General features: G+C 41.0%; 1 protein-coding gene across 1 annotated transcript in view; it reads right to left on the minus strand.

Moving 5' to 3' along the window:
* The window catches only part of TNKS (tankyrase), a 142,547-nt gene that overhangs the window by 68,060 nt on the left and 51,523 nt on the right, over positions 1–22,964 (minus strand). The window lies entirely within an intron of this gene.

The following is a 22,964-nucleotide window of genomic DNA, read 5'->3' on the forward strand; positions in this document are numbered from 1 at the left end:
GAGCCAAAAGATGTCAGGCTTGAAAAACACACTGTATAACACCTGCCAGAGAATTAAATGCTCTGCCTGCAATGCTTTCAGGAAAACAGGAAGATGAAGCTGTTTTGCAAGAAAAAAAACTTTGTGCAGCCTTCTACATGCATTTGTAATAAGCCTCCAGGGAAACTTATAACAGATGAGAAAAGCCATTGGGCCATGGGAAATGCTAAACTGGACTGCAGGTAAACTGGAGAGCTCCTCCTGAAACAATATCCCTCAATAAAGAAGTTCTCTAGGCTCTGGGAGGAGGGTTAGCATCCTCTTCCACCGGAAACAGCTTGGTAACCCCCTCCATGGTAGCTCCTCCAGTTATCAGCAGAGGGGGACAAGAACCACAACAAACGCAGCCCTCTCCAGGGCCTCCAGGAGCCCGATGCAGTTCAGGAGCTTGCCTTCACCCAGGGGTAGCACCTCCCAGCCCAGCCCCAAGCTGCAGCTGAGCAATTCCCAGACAAAGGCAGTGTCTGCATCTCATCATACTGGTGAATTTTCTTTTCACAAGCCTGTTTAATTGCTTTGGGAATTCACAACAACCTGCAGCAAGGAGTTCTTCAGGATTGCCTCTCGCACAATGGGTCTCTTAACTCAGTGGTTTCTGCGTTGCAGAACCCCAGCGATGGAGCAGGTAAATTCAACACAATGGTGGAGAACTGAAACTGGCATCTCAAATACAAGTTATGAAGGTTAATTTGGCTTTTGGAAGAATTGCCTTAATGAAAACTTGATCACGAAACAAGCAAAATGACACAAAACCAGGGCTGCCTTTGTCTTGCCATCACTCTCCAACTTCATCAGAGGGGGGTTCCTGTCCACCACAAGTAATTGCCTTTTCAAGTCATGGCACACGTTCCTCTGTTTTTATTTTCATGCAGATAAAACACTGGGCACAGCTGCAAGTGTTTCAAATGAATGGTGAGTGAAAAGCTCTTCAGACCACGTGAGTAGGATGAAAAAAAGACACTTTATTAGTACCACATTACTTGTGCAACAAGCAGTTGGATTTCCTGCAGAAGAATTACTGGTCTGTACTGTATCAACACTTTAAGGACCTAAGGAGATTAAAGATCTGCTTGCACATTCTGATTTGGCAGTGCATCTAGCAGTCCTAACCAGGACTATTAGGTTAGACACATGTAATACCATTTTACCTTCAAGCACAGTGAGTTGGTACTTTAAAACACAGTATCCTCAAGTATCTTGATTAGCAAAAGCATAACTGATGAACAGAAAGTCTGTGGCTCTCTGTTCAGAAATGTCCCACTGTATGCCTAAGTAAATCAGCTACCTGTACTATGTGGTGCTTTTTTAAAAAGGTATTTACAGATACTGCTGAACTTCCTACAAGGAATTCTTAAAATTTGTCACAGCTCTCCCCCACTTCAACATGGATTAGGAAAATATTATCCTGTAATTGGCTAATTTTAATACTCTCAAACAGCCATCATGGTTTGCAATGTGACATCTGCCATTTTACAGGTACTTAGAGCACACCATCAGGTTTGCTAAAAAAGACCATGCATGCTCCACGGGGGTCTGCTCTCCTGGCTAGGAGTGGGATGAAGGGGAACCCCTTGGCCACTGGAGCCGTGAACTAGTGGGATGCCAGGGAGCCGAGAGAAGGCTGGCTGATGGCGCAGGGGAGAAGCGGGTGATGCTGCCCGCAGGGCTGGTGCAGGCTGCGTTCCCACCAGAGGGCTCTGCCAACACAGCTAAAGCCGCTTGGCAACGAGGCACATCAAAGGCCATCCTACAGCGTTTGGCCACAGCTACCTAATAAAATATGCATTTGCAAAGCATCTGAAAACAAACCATGCGTGCTTGTGGCAGAGATGAATTTCAAGTTCTGAGCTGAAGTACAGGAATACAGACCATCAACCTCACATAACACTGCTGTTCAAAGAATGTCAAACTGTTTTGACTTGAACCAAGTTAATAACATCATTTCAAGTGCTCCTTTGGGCAGGTTAGGATTTATAGATTTGCAAAAGGGCATCTGCAGAATAAAGCACAGGTAACAGCCTCATTTATTCTTCCAAATCTCTTAGCAGTTGCTAGCTTTGAGAAAAACACATCCTTCCAATCACAGTGTCAATACAGAGGATTTTTGGCAGCAATATTTTGGAGAACACAAAGCCTGTCTGCCAAAGGTGTGAAAGTCAAACCTTGCCACAGAAGACCAAAACTGGAATACAAGGCTGCAAACAATTTTAATCCATTTGATATTGCATTGTTCCATCATATCTCAGTTTAACCTGTCCTTTCTGCGTTTCATGGCAAGCCCAAACTTCACACAGCCAAACCACCAGACATCCTGCCACACTGCATAGGTGAAAACTTGCTAGTCTCGCCTTCCTTCTCCATGCAAGAGACCCCAGAGCAACAGCCCAGAAAGGCTACCTCCACGTGCTGGGTAGGCCAGAGAATTTCAGAAGGTGAAGACGGCAAGGGTGTGAAACGGGGAGCAGAGCGCGCCAAACCAAAGCAGTGTCCCCCTTCCTATCTTGTCAGACAAAAGCTAGTAGATGAGCAGAAACTGCTCAGTGGCTGGTGTTCACTGCATCTGATCAAGTTCATTGCTTACAGCTTACTCAGCATCCTTTGAACCATGAAGTTCTCTGCTTGCACCCAGCTCCAGATCACACCACTGCTGCTCCATTCCTGCTGGAGGTAGGTCATCACGACAGATAAACACAGCTGCCACCAGGCAGCTAACTAGCCCTACCTCTGTCCCCTCCTAGGAGAAAACCAGCCATGTCCAAAAGCTCTGATCAGCTGCTGTGAACAACAAATGACTGCAGCTCTGTGTGCTAGGCAGCCACTGCTGTACCTGCCCATAGCTGCATTTTGCAGCAGCTGATTAGCAGCAAATGTTTACTAATTATCAGACATCTGTGGCCACTTGCACCCATCAGTTAAGCAGATCAGTAGCTAGAAGCTCAACTAAGATCTTGCCTTGCCTTGCACTGAGATAGCATGCAGATCAGCAGCCATTTCGAATCCAACTGCAGCAGACAGCAAGAGTGGAATACTGAGCGGGAGACATACACAGACATACACAGGAACGCTGTATTTGGGAGAATGAAAGACAGGTGTGCATCAACAATGACAGGCTGAAATCTTTATATGCTCCTAATGTCTCTTTTCCATTCGTGCTCTGGAGCTTAACGATAAGAGCTGCAGACAGAAAAGCACAATCAGCCTCTTGCGGCCAGACTCCATGCAGCCTTCTCTACCATCAGCCTGTTCTTTCTGCTTCCCATCTTCAGGCTGCTATCTTCCTGTTTTTGTGGTTATCGGTACCACACGATGTTACACTGGGTCACACTGAAAATCTAGATGCAGCATAAATCAATTGTGTTATTGAAGAGTTACAAGGAATAATCAATCCTCTTCTAGCCTTAATTCACTAGCATCCTTTAAATTTTTAACTAACTAGGTGAGTCGGTGAAACACGAACATCGTATACACGTGTTTGAGACAAAAGAAAAAACCCAAATACTGGAAAACACTTACATAGTGTGTATTTTACAGACAAATAACCCTATTTCACTCTCTCCTAAAAGTGTTGAAATTTCACCTGACCACAGCAAGACGAAAAAGCCTACCTGAACGTAAGACATCAAACAACACTGCATTTTCAATGCAGCTACACAAAGAAACAAGGTGAAATGCTCTCAACTCTCTCTCTCCCCTCTGCACATCAGTTATAATGCAGAAACCAGCCAGGGCCAAAATACCAACCTGGAAAAATCAGGTTTTTGCATTATGATACTAATATGTGTCAGTTTTCCACAGTGAGGAAAATTCCCTAAAAATTAATGTCAGTTTAAATCAAGCCATTCAACATGAAGAAAATAATGGAGAAAAGATGAATGGAAATATTTTCAACGAAACTGAAAAACTAAAGCAGATTAACAAGTTGGACATCATATATAATTGGTTTCAATTTTAAATCCCTGAAGTACCAATAAAACAGGTGACGAAATTTACACTAGCCAATGGTGCCCTGCTTCTCAGATACAGGACAAAAGCACAAGGGCTCGATGGATGTGCAGCCGCAGCCACAGGCTGGGGAGAAAAGATCCATGAACATGACATAATCACAGAATGTTGAGGTTGAAGGGACCTCTGGAAGTCCTCTCCTCCAACCCTGAGCAGAACCACCTAAAGCAGCCTGCCCAGGACTGTATCCCGGTGGCTTCTGAATGTCTCCAAGGATTGAGACTCTACATCCTCCCCAGGCAATCTGTGCCAGTGCCCAGTCCCACTCAGCTCAACTCACCAACCTTCCAGTAGGTTCTCTCTTCAGGAGATCCTGTTTTTTTCTTGGCAGCCACAGGCCTAGAAGCACTGGAAGTCGGGGATAAAACCTTGCCCTGTTAGAAAACACGGCAGCTCTACATTTGACTTCAACCACGTGTAGACTACAGTTTGTTACTGGCTGCCTACCCTGAAAACATAAAGAACTGCTTCTGAAACTACGCTAAGATTGACAAGATATTTATGAACAGCCCAGCAGATTTTTTTTAAATAAGTATTCACTATTATCCAGCAATGCAGTGGACATAGCCTCTCTGGCACAGCAGCTGAGACAGTGGGCATCTTTCGTTTTTTCTCATTTAAGTGTTCCTGGTACCTTTCCAGGTAACTACCCTGCTAGTACAGGAATGTGTGGGACTGACAGGAAAAGACCATCAGAGTCCTGGTTCAGCTGGGGGGGCTGAGAACTTGTTTTTCCATCAGATTCATTACTTCATCCAGCTCAGCATGTGGTCAACCAAACGGTGGATGAAGCTAAGTCAATCATGGCAGTCAAACAGAGGAATCTCCTGAATGTGCAATACATTACACTGCAAGACAACAACAACAGCCGCAACAGATTCCAAAACCACTCATCATGTGATAATCCACATAATCATCTCACCTCCATCAATGCCACCATACTCTACAACGTAAATTCTTCTGAAATAGTAAATCTGACAAATCTAAAACTCATTCTCTTTAGTGTATCTGTACAAGTAGTTCCAATTTCTTCATATTAGTGCATGTTACTCAAACACCCTGCATACATCAGTAGGAATCAGTGATAGCAAGGCAGACCTTTTGGATAATTTTGACTTGGGGTCCTTGAACTGACCTTGGCTTGTAACAGCGGGAAGCTGAACAAAGAGGTGAACATCAGAGATGCAAATCAGAGTGGAGACAGCATTTAGGGGCAGCATGTGGGGTTTTGGAGGTTAACCAACCAAATGTTGCTGCTGGTGATTGCGAGCGCGTGGACAATAGGCCTGGGCCAATCAGGTTGCTATGAGAAGCGCATGGACAGATGAGCAAAGGTATATAAACCTGTAAGTTCCAACAGTAAAGGTCTCCGTTTTCACATCTATCTGGAGTCCATCTCGTCGTTTCATTCCCGCATACATCCATTTTCTATTTGTAATGTGAAAAATGCATTATTTTCAATAGAACTGCTCTACTTCAGCAGTACTTTTCTTGAAGACACACTACCACTCACCTGTCATGTCTTCAGACTGAGACTGTAAGAGGAAAGAGAACTGCAGAATCTCAAGAGACTGGGAAGAAAATCCAAACCTTCTGCACTGCCAGACATGCTGCTGAGAGGGAAAAACTGAAGAGGTTGAGGCTCATGTTTTCACCAAAGCTCAATACTCATGAGGTCTCTTGTCAAATACACATGGAAAAGGAAATTTGATTGTTTTTTTTTCCAAAGCTGTTGAGCTTTCGCCATCACCCACCTGTTCATGTGTAACAAAAGCAACATTCCCATGGCTCTCCCTGCTCCCTTCATTTCTTGTTTCTTCTTCTTTCATTTCTTCATTCCTTTCATTTCCCTTCATTTCATTCCAGCTATCCGCAAAAACAAACCTCTGCTCTAATCCTCAATACTCTGGCCATGCTCTATATTAGTAACTAATAAACTGTGCTATTCCATTTTTCCAGCAACTACTTCTCATTTATGTAGTACGTCTGCGTATGTTTTTACTCTCTGCGATGTCTAGGAAATATTTCCAAGGGAAGACAAAGGACTAAGAAACTCATTTTGTCAAAGACAAGTACAATAGAGGTGGACAGATAGCCAAGCAGTAGATCCAGAACCGAACAGGACTTTCAAAAGTCAGCTCCCACTCTTGTCCTTCTGAACAATCTCCTCAAACAATGAAATTATTTCATTCTCCTGAATATTTTCTGAAGATAAACCACAGAAACACCTTTTCATAATCAACACAAAGCATGGAAGAAAACAAGCAAGCAAAACGCACATACATATAACCCTTAGGAATACTGTATAAAAGCTAGCTCTAAAAATTGTTGTTCATCATCTAAATTTTCCCTGGAAAGAACTCCAGATTGAACATGAACAAACAATTTTGCAATCCCTCTGTTCTTCCCATTGTAGATAAAACACACTAGCAAGTTAGGTACACTGTCTGAAAAATCCATAGCTGGATTCAAAAAAGAAGCATTTATTTTAACCAAATGTCTATACCCTAAGATACAGCAAACACAATGGATTTTGTACTAACAAATTGAACAGATTTAAAGATTGGGTTGTTTGTTTGCTAGGAAATAAAATATGACACAAAAAATGTTATATATGTGCCAAACTTTTTTCCCCAACTGTAGAAGCTTTTTACTGAACAGTACAACTCTTCAGTACATCTGAAACTGCCCCGCATATCTAAACTTACTCTACAAGCTTGAGAGAAGAGAGGCTGCAACCTCATAAAAATGAACGTGTGCTGCCATGCTTGCCCTGCAGCAAATACCCTGCAAGGAACTCAAATCCACTTAAATCATTTTTCTACCTCCTAGACAAAAGAACCCAAAACATCTCCTAAGCCTGCTGGGCCACAGAGTAGCAAGCAGAAGGAAGGAACTCCTTTGTAACTGAATGAAATGCAGGGCAAACCTGTCGAACACACCAAAACAAAACCATCTAGCTGTATTTTGAAAGTTAAAGAAAACAACATCACAACATTATTTTTACTATCAAGGACAGAGATATCATTGAAGGGGGAAAAAAAAACCTTGACATTTAAGCAATATTTAAGCAAAGTACAGCAGGCTTACCAGAAGAACGTCAAAGATAATAGGTTAATAGGTAATAGATTTTGTTATAATGAACAATTTTGTCAGGTCAAACAGGAAACTAATCTGTCAACAGTTCACTCTAAAAACTTAGAAAACTATGCATTTCCCCACCACAAAAAGAAGTTTGACAAAATAACTCAGCTGCTTTTCCACTTACATTAAAGTCCTGTGGGCAAATTTTCCCTCCCTGTCGATTTCTAGTTGTCAATTAAGAGTCAAAAGACAGATGGAAAACATGGAAAAGCCTGGTACAATTTGAGAGAGAGAAGAGATAGGAGCATGACTGGAAACAGGATACGTGTCTTGATACAAAAGACTGGTGATAGTATCCCAGAAAAAAAGAAGAGCTGTATCTGACTGGAGACATCCTTACCCTCTCTTATCCTTTCTATTAGATCTTATCATATAGGGAACATATGCGTAAAAGTGATAGTTCCCTTTGTTTTGCCCGATTCAAGTGCCAGTGTGGCATTAGAATGTGCAGTCGGGCAAAGAGCTGCTGTGCTGTGCCCTACTTGTGACTATGGGTATTTTGTCAGAGGAAGGAAAGAAAGCCTGCATTTACAGAAAATGTTCGGAATCTGTAGCTGCAAAATGTCATCCTCACTAGAAAATACCTATTAAAAGCACCAGGAGGAAGAAAACAAATTTGGTATTTATATTCAGGTACTTTTTGCTGCTCCTGTTGGAATAATATATCATAAAATGGATATACAGCAATAATAATACCTAATGTCAAAATTCAGGAGTTCTTAGATGCGAAGGCTTACATTATTTACTAACAATAAAAGAACTATTAAATACTACATACAACTTAAGTCTTGTAGACATTTTCGGCCCCTTATATCAACCTCGTTTTAAATGCTTTGCTAGTTAAATGCCTATTAGGCATTAATAACAGGCATAGGTAATAGGATGACACTTAAAATTTCTTCAAAAAAATAACTCGCTGCCCTAAATGACGATATAGTTCACTATGAAGAGTGGAAACGGAATAGCAGCAAAGGAAAAAAAGAACATTGGTAGAAGGAGAGATATACTAACTCATTAATCAAAGACAAGAGCTTTAGTTCACTAGACTGCTGTCATTATGTTTCACCTCCAAAGGAGAGCATTCATTCTTCAATTTTTCATTTATACACAGAAAGTTTCACCTAATGGAATACAGAAATGCCTGTTCAAGAGACACCCTACACAAGATGACTCTATGGAAAGCAGTTATGTCAACTGACACCATTGATACATTAGGTGCACTTTATTTCCTTTAAACTGAAAAATGAAGCACCAGGACTTCACAGTCATAGTGCATATCCCTGAATAAAGCACCTTCCAAACCAGATATTCCCTCTTCATTGCAGGCCAGATAGGAAATATATAAACTGCTTGTACCCTCAGCAGGACAGCTCTGCATGTTTCTGTGCAAACCTCCAATGAAAAGTAGTTTAATTATGTTCTGCATGAAGTAAGAAAAAATACTGCTTTCCATTCTCAGTTACTTCCAGTAATTCTCAGAAGATTTAAAGACTCCGCTTACCTCAAATAATTCAAAATATAACTGGCCAAAAAGTATTCCTACATTCCTTATTCATCACAACCATTAACGACCTTAAATATCCCCAAGAAAATATATTTAAATGATCCTCTTATTAGGTAATAGGATTACGAGCAGCTCCTAAACCAGTCTGTTTTGCCAATGGCTTTATTTGAAAGTTATTCCAAGGTACACTTCATTTTTAACTTCAAAAAGCAGTATTTTAAACCTCCTTTTGACTGAAAATGAAAGAGGTCCACACAAAAGTTAGCACAGGTTTTCTCTGCTGCTTCCTATGTGAATAAGTACAGCATGAGCTAACACATTATTAACACTCCCTCCACATAGCACATGCCACCAAGGAGAAACAATACTATATGTTCCCCACCTCCTGCTTAGGAATCCTGCTTATTTGTTTCTGTTAGAGCTCAGTTACTGATGCAGGAGGTGGTGAGATCTGTCACCCTCCAGATGCAGAAGCAGAGCAGAGCAAAGACAGGTTATAAGAGAACTGGGTCTGCCTTCAGAGACCTGAACAATGAAAACTGCAGGGAGGAAGAACAAACTCCCGGAGAAAGCACGGTGCTCGATGGATCACACTGTGCCATTACAACAGCTCTAGCATATACACCTAATGTAACATCCTTTACTGCATCAAAATGGGTTTGGATTTGGATGAAGGACACAAGGCTGAAAAGGAACAGGCAAGGAACCTCAGACTAAAAAGTTTCTGGTTTCCCTTTCTCCCCTTCAACAGTCACACCAGCAGCCTGGACCCCTGGCTGTGGGCTATCTAGGAGCCATCAAACAATGCAAGACATGAGTCTACATTTGGATTTGTCAAGACAGTTTTTCTGTTTATCATTTTGTCCCAAACAGAAGGCTATGCTTAGATATGGAAGCCCTCATTATTCTTGAGCATACAGATAGTGCTTCAAGAAGTTTCCCTCTAAGAATCAGCGGTGTCTTCTGGCAACTTGAGCCATACTTGGAAGTATGGTGCTTTTACAAAAGGATTCCTGGCCAGCAGCTGTGAAGCAGCATTTCAAACAGTCACGCTCTTCCTTCCCTTCCCCCTTTTTGTCACTTTCAGCAAGATGTTGCTCCTAACCTTAGCAAAAAGAGAATATCCTAAATGGGAAGGTATAGCCACATATGGTAAGAGCCAAAACGCACACAAGTTGTTTTCCCTCTGACTTACTAGGTGTCCAGGAGAAAACACACTCATCTACCACTCTGCAGTAGTGCAGAGACACAAAAGTGGGTGGATTCTTGAGATGGAGCTACATTTTCCCTGCCAGTGGTCAGGAAAAAGTTTCCCTGTACAGCTCATCATGACTTCAAGAAAAAAAAAAACTCCACGAAAGGCAAGATTTAAAATTTCTAGAACACTGCTGAGAGTCCTCATCCAACATCCTGAGGACACTGCATCCATTGAAAAGGAAATCATTTAAACTATCTTTCAGATTTGCTGGGAAGACCAACAAGAGTCACAATGCAAACACAGAAATGCTATTCTCTCCATTCTTAGTCAAGTATCAGATTTAGCATGTAAGTATGCTGTTCATCTTTTTTAATGTCTTACTTTTTTCTTTTGATCCCTCTAGTTTTATCATCAAGCATATTTTTATCTTTTTTTTTTTACATATTAAAAAGATGACTGCCTTTTACCTACTAGAAACTGGAAAAGTTGTTCACAAAAGATTTTTTGCTAGAGTTGCTAGAGATTGAATAGAATGTGCACATCCCCCTGCAAAGGAAAGGTTATTTTTCTGTGTTCTGCCAGAGAAAATAAATATTTCACTTCCAGGGCAATGGATGATAAGAGAGTAACCAGCAAAACCACATATGAAATAGTGCATCACTGAGAAAATAACATCTCTTCACTCAGGTCTGCTTTGCCCTGTATTTTTAGAATGCGGAAGAAGAAGAAAAAATTAATTTTTGCAAACATTGAAAAATTGACACTAAAGATTTTGGACGGTTCTAACTGCTAGCAGTCTCTCAGCACCAGATTATCTGTTCAATTTCAGCACAGAATTGCCTTTAACAGATGAGATTTACCCTGCAGGCAAAGGACAGCTGAAATTTTGACTCCTTGCATTCATTCCTGCAATAGCACAGCCACAGAAAAAAGTCCTTCCCAAAGAAGGTTCATTCAGACTGAGCACATGTTGACATGAGACTGCTCAACAGGGCTGTTGAATGGTGGAGATAAATCAACATGCCAAGGCAGCCCACACCTTGCCTCACTCTTGGGACAAAGTACTAGAGACAACTGTTCCAGTGAAGTTGGCAGAAGGAGTTCAGGAAGAAACAGAACACACACCAACCTGCTTACATTTTGGCAGGTCACTGACTGCAAAAGAAAGTCATATTTAGCTACAGGAGTGATGGTGCTTAATCCTCTAAGCAGAGTATATAGGAGTAGTTATTATTATAATAATTATTTTAATTATTATTATACTACAATAAAGTAGAGCAAGAGTAATGTGACCATCAAGAAATGGCTTTTAGAAAAATATTGTAAAAGCTGGAAATTAGTAAAAAAAAAAAATTCATAGATTCAAACACAGTCAGTTCTCCGCTATTCGCAAGGGAGGGTCTGCTTTCCCTCTCCACTGCTGGTAGGAACAGAGCCCCTGAAGCGAAGTGCATTTTTTACTGAGTCCAGCTCTCTGCACAAATCTATTCAAAAGCTTTTCAGAAATTAGTAGCCCAATCTGCCTGGATTTTATCCTACCCCATGTTTGGTATTTTTTCCTTCTGTCCCCTGCCATGTTACCTTCCAGCAAGCAAAAGTAGAAATTTAGGGGATTCTGCACAGGATCAGTCATTTGTCATTGGAAGCAGTTGCTTTAGGGCTGACAGTGGTAGATGTGAGGATCCAAGAGGTATTTAAAATCACCGATATGCATCATAGGTCTTTTTCTGCCATCTTCACAACAGTCATACTGACAAACTGCTCTACCTACAGTCACAGAACAGCTAGCAGCCTCATCAGCCACTTACGTCATCTGGCTTGACTTAGGTCAGACACAAACACAGCAAGGGGTGATGATTTTGTTGAAGATGTCAGTCAGATGAAAGTTGCTAGTAATGCTGCATCTCCATGAGACTGGTACTTGTGTAAGGATAAACATACTTCCCTGTGCAAACTGAAAGAATAAACTGAATTCTGACTCTATGCCGAAATATTCTTGCCATTACACAAAATAAAGCTCAAACAAAAGAAGAACAGTATATTCTTACAAGGCAAGCAAAAACAAATTTGCAGAGCACAGAAGGAGGTGGACCATGATGATTCTACGGCCAACAATTAATCAAATGAAGTTATGTGCTGAAAGTGCTACTGAAACAGCAGAAAACAGGTTTCCTTTCAAAATACAAGTGAATGCCCTCAAAAGAGTGAAGTGCTCACTTCTAGGTGACAAAGAGAAAATTCAGGACCACAGAAATGTGACATTCAAAAATCTGCACCCTGCAGAAAAAGCAACTACTTCAAAATATGTTCTAATCAGAACATTTAAAAATACATCCTTGAAAAATGCTACTGTGTCAGTCCTCTTATCTCAATGCAGTGCAGTACTGGAGTGTGTACTATAGCTTCTATTCAAAGAACAGAGAGCTGACAAAGGAACGGTATCCATGAATAATAGCCTCCTGGAAATGTCTTCAAGTACTTTTTTTGTTTGTAAATTATTTGAAATGGTCCTTAAGTATTGAAACTTTTATATTACCTGTCACCTTCCCTGCATCCTCAAAAAGCCTCAAATCATTACTTGCACTCTTTGCAGAGTAAAATTTGATGCTTGTCCTTCCCCAACACCTGAAAAAATGATGCTGTTCTCCCTGGAATGTAATACTTTGCTCTTCTGCCAACAAAGAAGCCATCAACAACCAGTCAGTTCTTCAGCTTCCCTTGACTCATTCACCAGCTCTAGACCGGTACCTCGCCACCTTAATTTTGCTCTTGAAAGATGTTTCATCTGTGAAGTACTATAAACATTTCATTGCTACAGACAACCAGCTGCAATTTATGGATGAAAAAGACAAGCTCCTTCATGAAGAAATAATGTGGTTTTAATGTTTTACTCATTCTTGTCTCGTATGCTAGCTGAAGACAGAACATCCTTCTTTTCCACTTGGCAGCATTTGTTTTCTTTGCACCAGCTTTGCCTCAGTTTTTAATCAGGATGGCAATATAGAACATGAAGACAAAAGAAAAACAGCAATAAACACATACAAATGGAAATTACACAACATCACAAAAGGAAAGCAGTTGAACGTGCTCCTGTCTGCGCACCATCCAAGAACACTGAAGGAACCTGCACATTTTTACTTAAGCCCTGGTAAGAAACTCGCATAAATTTACCAAGATGGGTGGCATTGCTAGTTCAGTGCCTTCTTTTAATGGGAGATCAATTCAAGTAACTTCAGATCCACCTGTGTAACTTCAACAGCAAGTATAGGTTAAAAACAATTCTCAAGGAAAGATGACAAACACCATGTGGGACAACATCAGAAAGGCAAATTACGCCAAACAAAATTTTGCTGAAATTGCAGATGGTTGGTTAAAAGGAAAACACAGGATACCTTGCCCATGCAGATGGACATGGAATTATTAGTTTAGATAAGGATTAGTACAGGTATTGTAGGAATATTCAAGCACCTGAAGGGAAGATGAATCAGGTTATACCTGAAAGGCAAGCCATTAGGCTCAATGTTGAGGGGCAGCATGCTCTGTGGCTTGATTTATTTATTCCCAATTCCTTCAATTCAGTGGGAATGCCTTTAATTCATGCAGTGGTCTGGCAGGGCTGATCACTACATTAGCCACAGCAGCACCAGAACTGCCATTTAGACTTTTTAAAAAAATCACCTCATTAAGATCCTAACCAGACCCATAGAACTGTGATATGACAAAAGAGACACAAGTAATCCAGAACAATCAACATTCATGTTGTCTGTCCCCATGGGAGGTACTGAACAAGGCCAGATGACGTCAAGGAATTCTGCACCAGGGGTCACTAGTGTAACATTCATTTTTCTCCAACAGCACAACCTGCCAGGAAGCCTTTCACATATCACAATTCTCCTATCTTTTTCATACTTATACTTAAGAGTCATCATCTTTTTCCTTACTGGACTTTCATCACTGACTGCTCCACTTGCTGCAACTGTGCCATTACCTCTGTGACTATTATCCACACGTATTAAAAAAACCCAAACAACAAACTAAGAACCATTCATAATGCTTTTACAAATTTTGTTAAACTTTCAAGCTCAGACCATGAGGTGAGGCATTTTATACGCTCTCCTACTTTGACTCAAGGCTACTTGCAGTCTTTACTTCAGAGCCGCATTTAAGCCTCCCTCTAAATCAGTGGAGAGAGAGGGAGGACTGGAAGATCTCTGTATGCTAAGTGTCATTGCTAGCACTGGAACTAATGGCCATGAATAGCTTTAGAATGGAAAATATTAGGTTCCTAGCTAACACAGGAATGACTTCTGAATTGGGGACTTGGCAGATGTTTTGTCCACAGAATCATAGAATTGCTTGGGTTGGACGAAACCTTAAAGGCCATGTACTTCCCTCCCCTCTCTGCCATGGTCAGGAATACCTTCCACTGGATCACGTTGCTCAAAGCCTCATCCCACTTGGCCTTGAACACCTCCAGGGATGGGGCAGCCACAGCTTCTCTGGACAACCTGTTCCTGTGCCTCACCATCCTCAGCGTAAAACATTTCTTCCCAAGATCTCACCTCAATCTCCCCACTTCCAGCTTAAAACCATTACTCCTTGCCCTATCCCTGCATTCCCTTAGGCCCCACTTTAAGTACTGGAAGGCTGCTGCTAAAATACAGTCAATTTATGAAGGAAACTAAATGTCACGATCATTTATAACAACACGGTTCTTAGACTTGATGATGCAGAAAATTTCATGGGGTTCAACCTCATCTGCTTCAATTTTTAAAACTGTCCTCCATTTTGCAGTTTTTATAAATCTGATCCTCAAACGTACAAAGACTCACTGTGCTCTGGCAGTGTAAAAGAATCCTGAAGGTCAGATTTGATGGACATTTAGGCCACAAAATAGCTTTAAAGAAATGATTGAAAAATCAATTCACTCTATATTTACTTACACCTTTTATCTTCAGTTTTTCAGGCTTAATTCAGCTCTTTTCCTTTTCTTCCAAAGTTTTCAAATTTTATTAATGTTTTGTCACTACTGAGAAGCTGTAGCTTACAAAATGCCCCCAAAATAGTATGGTTGGAACACAGTAAAGTAAGTATGCTTAACTTTATGCATGTGAGCAGCCCTACTGACTTTTACATTCTCACGTCTAATGTGCTTTGCTGAAGTGCAGCTACAAAGAAAGGCTATCATATTTCTTTACTGCAAAAGAATCATCCCTTGCTCTTCAGGTCAAACCTGCACTGAAATGAATTTTGGTCTGCTGCCCTACACAGTGCTGCCATGCTCCAGTGCAAACATACACCTATTTTAATATGTCAGATTATCATTGTTTTCAAGGAAGAAAGTACTACTTGCATGCAATGCCTGTAAGACCTCTTTCTGCATTACGTTATCACCTTTTTCATAACATAGAAACCAAGTCTGCGTATTACTGCATTAATCTGTTGTTCGATTTGTGCCATTTTGTCTTCTCGGTAAGGCCGTCTCAGCAGCACAAACCCCATGTAAAAGACACCTCTGCATCCACATAATCAATAGTTCAACCTGGTGCCATTATCACAGCCAATGTTCCTTTCTGAAATGGTTTACTTGTGTACTGTATAATGGTGGGGCAGCACAATACTAATAGAGTTATCAGTCTATCTACAGCACTCAGCACTCTACAGGAACAACAAGCAACTGAGTTCTGAATTACGAAAATCTGATTCTTTCTGCATTGCATAGAGTGCCTGATCTTCAAATTACGACAATCTACAACAAGCACTCCTTTCAACTTCCACATGATGCAGACTAAATTCTATGGAGCAGTTACACCAAACCTCTCTGACCTTTCCTTGTTTGCCAAGCAGGAAGAGGTGTACTTCAGCCCTCTGGAGACCACTGGAGGAGGAAGCAAACAGGGAAAAATAAGGATTTCCTTCAGACACAACTTCCTCAAAGCACACAGCTACCCGGAAACATAGAAAGAAGCTGTTCTGGAGCAAAGTATGACAGGCAGGGAAAAGAAACAAAACAGGACAAAGACAGAGCCGGTCCAGGACAAGATAAAAAAGGGTTTCAGAGGAATTATTTTAACATTGAGAGACACACTAAGAATCCTCCAGGTGAATTAAGATGTACAAATATTTCTTTGGTACATTGCAAACCTTACTGAATACCATCAGCAATATATATGAACAAAATACGTCAAAAATAGTGATTTTGCATCTAAATCCATTCCAAACACTTCAGATACCCTGGACTGTGCTCATAAAACACTGGCCACTACTAAGTGCATTGTTAGAGGTAAAGTTCTTCTCTCTCCCTTCACCAATAGTAATATTGGTGAATATTATAATAAAGGCAGCCTTTCTCTCACAAGACAGTACCTGAGAAGGAAGACTTTTAAACTCTATTGATCTGACAGCTACAATACACAACCATACACTCACTTGGCAATAACAACATCAGAAGGTGAACATACTCAGGATCTGGCGACATTCTTCAAAATCTTCACCCCTCTAAACTATAGCAAGATTCATAGCACCTTTATCCATACTTAGCAACCACCTGCAAAGACCAGAGAAATAAAAGCAATAGCGATATTGCAATCCGCAGCACACATCTGTGTTTAAGCAATACACAAATGCCAGTAAATTCATACTGATGCCGCTCCTCAATTTGTTAAAGCAGCTTTGTTTGCTTCAGTAACATAGAAAAGCATTAAAAATGGCACGGCAGGATAAAAAGAATTAGGGACAATAAATTGGGCATTAACAGAATGAAAATGTGATTGAAAAAAGCTAATCCTAGAAGAAGAAAGTAACTTTAGCCACACAAAGAAACACCCCTCCTTATTTCTGCCAAAGGCAATGCCAATCCGTAAAACTACTGTGAAAGTCTGGGTTAGCTCAATGACCTGGAAGAGTTTAACCAGAGGGCTATAAAAAGAAGGGCTGACAAAGATACCTGTGATACTTTTGAACTCTGGTGTATTTACATAAGCATTTTATTCGAGACCTAAGGAGGGCTTTCAAAGTAATCATCTTCATCCTGACTTACTGCAGTTTTGTACAGATACTGGAGTGGTCCCGGAGTGCAGCACATGGTCGTCTTTCAGAAAATCCAGAGAGGACACACTTCTGATCCTTAGTGCACTTCCCAGTTCCTAGCGGGTGCTGAGTCTACAGGACTGGACCAGACTAGAGCTACTCTGGACTTAAAAACCGTAGGAAAACCAAAACAACTTTACAAATCTATTTACAGTGCTTGACAGAAAAGTCAGCAAAGGCTTCTAAGGCTTTGTACCTCCAAAGCAGGGAACAGTACCTGACTCTTGACTCTCATAAACTAGACATTCAGTATACTAAAAATCGAACTTGGAAAAAGCAAATATAATAGAGGAGGAAATGGAAAAAAGATGAAGGGAGAAGCAACATGAATTAGCGGAAAAGCACAGAAAATCAATGCCAGGCATGTTAATAAGAGAAAAATGACCATTTCTACACAAAGGAAGAGCTGTCATTTTAAACTTTAAAGCAAAGCAGCAAGAAAACACAGAAAAATCTCTTCCATATTACATATGATCTCACCTGTAATATAGTCAGAAAGTACTGAATAGCCACTTTATTAGGAGAGGAAGCAGTAGCTAAATTTCACCAGTACATAGAGGGGAGGGATGCCATTGCATACTCAAATATTTGGTTTCAGACACTAAGATGACTACTTTTTGTACTTACTTTGTAGTCATTAAATCTTTCCACTTTTTTTTTTTTTTAACTGCAAGTGTGATCAAACACTAGATCGGGCTGCCCAGAGAGGCTGTGGAGTCTCTATCCTTGGAACTTTTCAAAATCTGACTAGATATGGCCCTGAGAACCAGCTGACTCTGCTTTGAGCAGATGGGCTGGACTAGACTATTTCCAGAGGTCCCTTCCAATCTGAGAACTTCTGTGATTCTGTTACACCAAACCAGTTTCCATATCTCACGTTTCCATACTGTAGTGTAAAAAAGAAATAAATCCATTAACTTTGATGGAAGGCTTAAATCAAACATCAGTAAAAGAACCTGAGACATTTCTGGTTCTCAGGCAGTTTAATTTTGCTGTTAAATCCAAAAGCAAGTAACGACTAAGGAGGAAGAAATGAGATCAAGCAGCATTGTTAACCTGTAATATCAGTGCCTCTATTTAAGCAAACTTGTCTGAACATACCCATAGCAAATTTTGATTTACACAGCATAGCCTGACACAAAACACATCCTTGCTTTAGCTGTCAAGTACCCGAAAGCAGCACAAGCATTTATGGGTCCAACAATCAGAAAACACAATAACAACACTGCAGCAACAAGAGACAGGCTCAAACAGAGAAGACATTTTTCAAAAAAACATCTTTGTAGATCACACAGAAACGATACAGCAGCCTCATGGCAAATAATGTCTTTTACATGCCCATGATGTTCTCAGAAGGACTGCCTTGGGCCAGAGTTACCTGGACTAAGTCCTACTGAAAAAACTGACTGCAATTGTCTTATAGCATATATTCAAACTGACGAGTTTGTGAATGTGGTCTGCAACGAGGCTAAAATATGGACGCCAATGGGGCAGAAGTCTACCCTGTACAAATCTTCCTAAACTTAACGTTTTTAGTATCTTTGAAGTACGTTTACTAGACTGAATGCATGACACACAGAATACTATTAATCACAGAAAGTAGTGACCCCCTGTTAAAGTACACCGCTGCAGAAAGAGGCACAAGATACACTGGCAACACACAAACAGCGAGGAAAACACAAGCAGTAGCACCAACCTGAGCCCTGGGAGCTAGATCCAGAAAAGCATTTTCTTTCACTAGTCTTGATGGTACCTGAGGTACATCAGAGGACAACCTGCTTCTCCGGTCAGGATAGGTTTTGGCACCCTGGCAAATATATATTAAATGGCCCCACCACCACTGCAAATACACTGGGCCTTGCCTGCCACAATGGGATCCTCTTCCTGCACCAGAAAAAGCCACAAGCAGCCCTCTGTGCTTTTCAGCATATATACATTAAGAATGGCTCTAAAGAGCATCAGGATTGCTCTCCTACTAATCCTGAAGATCAGAATGGACATGGAAAAGTTACAATAATAGGTAGAAGACTACATGCTTCCTGGGGCTCTCCCACAGAAAAAGAGGGAGTACAGGGACATTTTAGAAACATACCTGTGAACTTCTAAATCATTATTCTGGCTGTGATGCCAAAATCCAAAAATTATTAGCTAAAGTACTAGCCCTGAAGTCTGTGTAAAATGTTAAAGACTTATTGGGGCAAGAAGAATGCCAGGAAATAAAATTTCTGGTAAATAGTTGCACAGCATGACATTTTCCTTACCCATTAAACACAATACTTAATGTCCTCAGTTTTATTTATTTGCTCTCTACAGAGGAGTAGAAGCTTTCTTTAAAGTAGAAAGCGTTCTCTTAATTAGCATAAAATGTTAAAGTTATAGAAATTTTTGTTTATCTAAATAATAACCACCACTGCTGCTGCATTTTTAAAATGCTTACCTGACTTGTAGCTTGCACTATAAAGCAAAATGCAACAGAAATGACTAAAATTCAAAGCAGTCAACTATACCAAAGATGATAGCTGCTCTTAGTACACACTAAGAAATTACTACTACATTTATGCATTTATGTCATCTTTGAGGAGCTGAAAGATCATGCTACTTGTAATGGCATAGCCTCTCTCTTTAATTACAGCTAGAACTCTCAGGAAAATCTTATGAATTACTGCAGAAGCAAGATGTGCACATTTTTCAGAGTAGTATATATTTCCTCCAAGGACAGATATGGCTTGAGAAAATAGTATCATTACGTTCAGGAATAACTTTTTTGAGGGCTCAGATCACAAGTATTTAGATCATCTGTCATGTCTAACTTCTGCAGAGGCAAAATATTTTACCGGATGGATAACAAAGTAAAACAGAAAATCCAGTATCCCTGGTTTAAAAATGTTTCCAAACAATTATGTGTAAAATGTGAAAAGGTAGGTTCTGCAGCTTTGAGCCAGATGAGGTGTATACCATATCCGAGAACAGTGTAAAAATGTAAGAAATACAAAGCTAGCCACTTGCAGATTCAGGCTGTTTTACAGTAAGAAAGAGATTAAACTTCTCTGTCTTTTCTTTTCTCTCTCTTTTTTTTTCTTTTTTAAAGAAAAGATGGCAGAAACACATTACAGGTTGGATAAAAGCAGAATGACAGATATTCATACTATAGACACAAGGGGCTTTCTAGTATGGGTGAAGTTAAATAACTGAGGTTAAACTCTAGACGGCTTTATTTCAAATTAGCACTGTATCTATAACACATCAACCATTACAGCAGAGACTCATTTTGTGAGCTGAAGTTAACACTGCTTTTAACAAACTTAACCCTCAAGATGTCCAAAAGGAGACTTTGGCTATCGAGCTCTCAAGCTGTACTGGGTGCAGGTGTCTTGGCTTTGGTAGCAGGAGATGCTACCAAGTAGCCTCTCCAACCAAGGGTTGCCCTGTGCTGGACACAGACTCTTACAGCTGTCTTCAAGAGATTCCCCACAGGCCAAAGCTGAGCCCATCAGAAACATCGGTGGCACCTCTGTGATAACATAGTTAAGAAAAAGTAAAAAGTACTGAGCAGCAGCTGAAAGCAGAGTGAGAAAATGCAAAACGAAAATCCCTGCAGGTCAGAGAATGAAGAAGGGGAGGAGGTGCTCCAAGTGCCAGAGAAGAGATCCCCCTACAGCCTGTGGAGAGACCATGGTGGCAACAGGTTGTCCCCCTGCAGCCCATGGGAGACAACGCCAGAGCAGATATTCACACTGCAGCCCATGGAGAACTTCACGCTGCAGCAGGTGGACACAGTGTGAAAGAAGCTGCAGCCTGTGGAGAGTCCACACAGAAGTAGTTTTTCTGGCAGCTGTGGCTCATGGAGGACCCACACTGGAGCAGTTCATTAGTGAAGGACTAGACCCCATGGGAAGGGCCCAGGCTGTAGGAGTTCCTGAAGAACTGGAGCTGACAGGGAGGGACCCATGCAGGAGAAGTTCATGACAGATTATAACCTGTGAGGAGGGAACTCATGCTGGAGCTGTAAACAGTATTTACTGAGGTGATGACTAACAGGTCTTGGTCAACCTTTTGGATGTCCAGGAAACCCTGAAACAGATGAAGAACATCTTCCCATATCTTACATGTCAAGTAAGCTGAGTGCACTGGATCAGTTTAAGAAGCCTTCTTAAAAAGGAGCATACCCAATTCTTTAAGCTTCCTGTTAACTACAGAATTAATAAACATCTCAAGAGTTCACTGTCTGCTACAGCTCCAGGACTAAACAAATGTGACAATTATTCTTCAAACAACTGGCAATAAAAAAAAAAATCTACACATCCATTAGCACTGTGTAGGTTTTCCTCAGGTCTGTGTACCTGCATCGGATTATCCAAAGACTCTTGATTCACCATCTTGACAAACAGCACAGAATATATTAATACCTGTACCAGTTAATATCATTATTCAAGGAAATATGGGTGGAAAACTGGTTGGATGGCCGGGCCCAGAGAGTGGTGGTAAATGGTGTGAAATCCAGCTGGAGGCCAGTTACAAGTGGGGTTCCGCAGGGCTCAGTGCTGGGTCCAGCCCTGTTCAATGTCTTGACCAGCAGGTCCAGGGAGGTTATTCTCCCTCTGTACTCGGCACTGGTGAGACCGCTCCTCGAATACTGTGTTCAGTTCTGGGCCCCTCACCACAAGAAGGATGTTGAGGCTCTGGAGCGAGTCCAGAGAAGAGCAATGAAGCTGGTGAAGGGGCTGGAGAACAGGCCTTAGGAGGAACAGCTGAGAGAGCTGGGGTTGTTTAGCCTAGAGAAGAGGAGGCTGAGGGGAGACCTTATTACTCCCTACAACTACCTGAAAGGAGGTTGTAGAGAGGAGGAAGCTGGCCTCTTCTTCCAAGTGACAGGAGACAAGACAAGAGGGAATGGCCTCAAGCTCCACCAGGGGAGGCTCAGGCTGGACATTAGGAAAAAATTTTTCACAGAAAGGGTCATTGGGAACTGGAACAGGCTGCCCAGGGAGGTGGTTGAGTCACCTTCCCTGGAGGTGTTTAAGGCACAGGTGGATGAGGTGCTAAGGGGCATAGTTTAGTGTTTGATAGGAATGGTTGGACTCGATGATCCGGTGGGTCTCTTCCAACCTGGTTATTCTACGATTCTATGATTCTATGAAATGCTGATATTTTTAGATTTGTCAAAAGACAATCATCTTCCTATGCTCCAACATCCCTTTTCTCTATTTTCAGAAGCATGGAGAAAAGTTTCTTTCTACCAGAAACAGTTAATGACTTTGTATAAAGCAATATTTTTCTGAAATTTCAAGATAACATCACTGTCTACCGATTCCAATTAAATCCACCACTGCATTGCTGAAAATATGCTCATCACAACAAGGACATCGTAAATCTTAGGCAAGCCCTGTACTGTTATCTTCCAGCTTGTCAGGTCTGCCTGACTTTTCCATGTGTTAGCAAGTAAAACAGCGAAAGAGGCACCTAAGTCTTGGAAGCACCTTGTCAGAAAACAGGGTGCATCAAGTAAAAACAGAAAAAGAATAAAGAGAAAGAATGCAGGGAAATAGCCTCATGGTCTCCTGCCATTTCTAACAAAGTTAAGTCTGAAAAAACAATAAAGGTGCTGCAGGAAACTGAAGATGGTGCAGAGGGCGAGACTTGGCGACATGGACTTCGTTGTCAATTTATTGCTTGCTTGGAGCCAAACACATGTGCCTTCCAAGGTCTGGACTTTGCTATTTACGATCAAATCCTTGCCAACTTTAATTACTATAGGTATAACTTTTTAGTAAGTCCTGACAAGGAGAGCTTTGTAGAAACACATCCAAGTTGTCCTAGCTCTCAGTCACATCTATCACATTTGCCATATCCAAAGGAATAAATTTGGGTGTATGAAAACAATTTCCCAATGAAGTGCTAAAAGTAGCCAGTGAAAAACAGCTTGCTCATGGACACGGTCCTCTTCAACCAGCAATACATCTATAAATGCACAGAAGTAATAGAAATTGG

Source organism: Phaenicophaeus curvirostris, chromosome 4, assembly GCF_032191515.1.
Source record: "Phaenicophaeus curvirostris isolate KB17595 chromosome 4, BPBGC_Pcur_1.0, whole genome shotgun sequence".
NCBI classification, from domain to species: Eukaryota; Metazoa; Chordata; class Aves; order Cuculiformes; family Cuculidae; genus Phaenicophaeus; species Phaenicophaeus curvirostris.